Here is a 3,665-nt window from a genome sequence, read left to right as displayed (position 1 = left end):
TTTAATTGGGAATGGGTGTTGAATTTTATCAAATGCCTTTTCTGCATCAGTTGATCCGATCACATGGTTCTTTCCCTTTATTTTACTTATGTGATGGGTTACATTGACTGTTTGTCTAATGTTGAACCACATCCTTGCATACCTGGTATGAGCTCCATTTGGTCATGATGGTTTTTATTATTATTATTATTATTTGATATGTTGTTGGAGTCTATTGGTTAGGATTTTGTTGAAGAGTTTTTGTGTCTATATTCACGTGGGATATTAATCTGTAGTTTTCCTTTCTAGGGGTGTCTTTGCCTGATTTTGTTATCAAGGTTATGCTTGCTTCCTAAAACGAATTTGGGAGGATTCCATCCTTTTCTATGTTCTGGAATAGTGTGATTACAGTTGGTGTCAGCTCTTCTCTGAATGATTGGTAGAATTCTTTAGTGAAACCATTTGGGCCAAGACTTTTTTTTTGTTGTTGTTGGTAATTTTTTTTGTGACCTGTTCAATTTCTTCTTTTTTTGTTATGGGTATGTTCAAATTTTCTACTTTAGTCTTTGTTAGTTTAGGTAAATAGTGTGTTTCTAGAAATCTGCCCATTTCTTCTAGGTTTTCAAATTTGTTGGAGTAAGTTCTTCATAGTATCCTTACATAATTCTTTTTATTTCTGTTGATTCTGTTGTGAAGTTTCCTATTTCATTTCTTATTAATGTTATTTGCATCTTCTCCTTTTCCTTTGTTAAGTTTGCCAGTGGTTTGTCAATTTTATTAATCTTTTCTGAGAACCATCTTCTAGTCTTGCTGCTTGTTCTGGTTACCTAGTGCTGTTCTGACAGGAATATACCCCAAATGGGATGGCTTAAATGAACAGGAGTTGTGTTAGACTGGGTTCTCTAGAGAAACAAAACCAGTAAAGCTTACACACACACCCACACACACACACATATATATATATATATATAGAGAGAGAGAGAGAGAGAGAGAGATTATCCTTAGGAAAATAGCTCACACACTTATAGAAGCTGGCAAGTCCAAAGTTCCTGGCTCAAACGTCAAGCTGGAGGCTTTTCCTGACTCTTGCAGCCACAGGGGCTGAGGAACTCAAGGTTGGCAGGCAATACACTGGTTGTTGACTCCACCGAATGACGAATCCAAGATCTCCAGGCCGAATGGTGGATTGTTCACTCACGAACAGTTGTAGGCAGCATAACAGAATCCTGATCCACAGAAGAATGTCTCTTTTCCCGGAATGTCCATAGATATACTGGAAGCAGGATACACCCCTAGGGAAACTCCCTTTCAACAGATTGGCTGCTCAAAACAAAATCATCTGATCCCATCATGGGAATAACCACATCACAACAGCTTAAACCACACAGAATTGTGGTCCAGCCAAGTTGACACACAGCTCCAACTATCACAGGAGTTTATTCTCTTATAGTTTGGGAAGCTAGAAATCTGAGTTCAAAGTCCTTTGACCTTGGGCTTCAGCTCTGCTTCCTGCTCCCAGCGCACTGAAGCTAGAGGCATCTCTTCACTCAGGCAGCTACTAGCTGCTGAGGCTAACAAGCCCAAGGTCAACAAATAAAATGGCACAGTCCTAACGTTACCAAACCACATGGCAGGCCATTAATTCAAGTCCATTAAAAGTCCCAAGGTCAGCAGAGCATGGCAGGCTGCTGAACAATGACACAGCTACATGCAGGGTTCAAGCGTGTCATAAGCTAGAGATCATTCCCAAAGCTGTTTCTTATATATGGGAAGCAGAGCATATACCCAAATACAGCTACTCAGTTGCTCACAGTAGATTCCACCATGGAGTTGATTACCAGTCCAATCATGGGAAATACTACATCCAGCTGACCAGCCACTCAACTAGGCCTAGCCAAGTTGACACACAAACTTAACCACCACACTGTTTTTTTTCTATTTTCTGTTTCATTTATTTCTGCTCAAATCTTAATTATTTCTTCTCTTTGGTGATGTAGGCTTCTTTTGCTGCCTTTTTTTTTTTTTTTTTTTTTAATTGCTGGAGATTTTGGGTTAAGGTGTTGAGTTTGACTCTTTCTTCTTTTATGACATGTGCATCCATTACCATAAATTGCCCTCTGATCATTGCTTTTGCTGTGTCCCAAAGATTTTGATTTGTTGTGTATTCATTCTTGTTTGATTCAAATAATTTTTTAATTTCATATTTTATTTCTTCTATTACTCAATCATTTTTGAGGAAGGTGTTATTCAGTTTCCATGCATTTGCTCATTTTCCATTGGTCTATCTAGTGTTGATTTATAATTTTGTAGCCTTATGATCTGAGAACATGCTTTGCAGTTGTTTCAATGTTTTAAAATTTATTGAGGCTTGCTTTGTGGCCTAACATATGGTCTATCCTGGAGAATGTTCCATGTGTGTTGGAAAAGAATGTATATTGTGCTGTTGTTGGATGAAGTGCTCTGTGTATGTCTACACGGTCAAGGTAATTGATAGTATTGTTTACTTCTTCTGCATCTTTGCAGAATTTCTTTCCAGTTGTTATATCTTTTATTGAAAGTGGTGTATTAAAGTCTCCTACTGTTACTGTGGATTCATCTATTTGTCTTTTCAATGATATTGAAGTCTGATTTATGTATTTTGGTGCTCTTTCATTAGGTACATAGATATTTATTATGGTTATGTCCTCTTGTTCAATTGAAATTATAATCATTATATAATGTCCTTCCTTGTCTCTTATGGTAGTTTTTGTCTTAAAGTCAATTTTACCAGAAGTTAATATTGCCACTTCAGCTCTTTTTTGGTTGGCATTTGCTTGATATATCTTTTTCCAACCTTTAATTTTTCGTCTGTTTTTGTCTTTGAGTCTAAGGTGAGTCTCTTGTAGGTAGCATATTGATGGCTCATGTTTACTTATCCTGTCTGCAGCTTTCTGTCTCTTAAGTGGTACATTTAATCTATTTCATTCAGAGTAATTATAGACAAAAAAGAATTTATTAACATCATTTTGTTTTATGTTTTTTTTCACAGTGTTACTCTTTTCTTTGTTCCATATAATTTTCTGTGCTAAGTTTATTTTGTTTATGAATCGTGTTATCATCTCCTTCATTGTTATTGTTTTAGTATTTGCTAAATATTTGTGCTTTTCCTCTTTTTTATTTTGATGCTAAGGTGTATTATTCTTCTTTGAGTTTACCTTGTGATTTGTGATTTTCTTCCCAAGTTTGAAACAGTCTGTTCTGTCATGCAATTGTCTTGACTTCCTCACCATTTAGAAGATCTGTAACTACACTATTTATTTCCTCTTTTTGTTTTTTAGTTGTTCTCATTTACCAGTTGATGTTTGTGGTTCCCTGTTTACAGTTTTGTAAGCTTATTTTACTTTGTATACTTCCATAAATAGGTTGGTCTCTGGGTTATATCATCATGTATGTTAATCATTGGTTATTATTTGCTGTTGTTGGTTCTCTGTCCAAAGGACTTCCTTTAACATATTTTGTAAAGTTAGTCTGTTGTTGTGGTTATGTGTCATTGAGTCAGACCTGACTCATAGCGACCCCTCCTTGGGTCTCCGAGGCAGTATCACTGCAGAAGTAGATTGCCCCATCTTCCTTCCAAGGAGTGGCTGGTGGGTTTGAACCACCAGCCTTCTGGTTAGCAGTCAAGTGCCTTAGCCACTATGCTACCA

Source organism: Orycteropus afer, unplaced genomic scaffold (assembly GCF_000298275.1).
Source record: "Orycteropus afer afer isolate SDZICR_OR568_19922 unplaced genomic scaffold, OryAfe1.0 scaffold00154, whole genome shotgun sequence".
NCBI classification, from domain to species: Eukaryota; Metazoa; Chordata; class Mammalia; order Tubulidentata; family Orycteropodidae; genus Orycteropus; species Orycteropus afer.
This window is presented reverse-complemented; position numbering follows the sequence as displayed.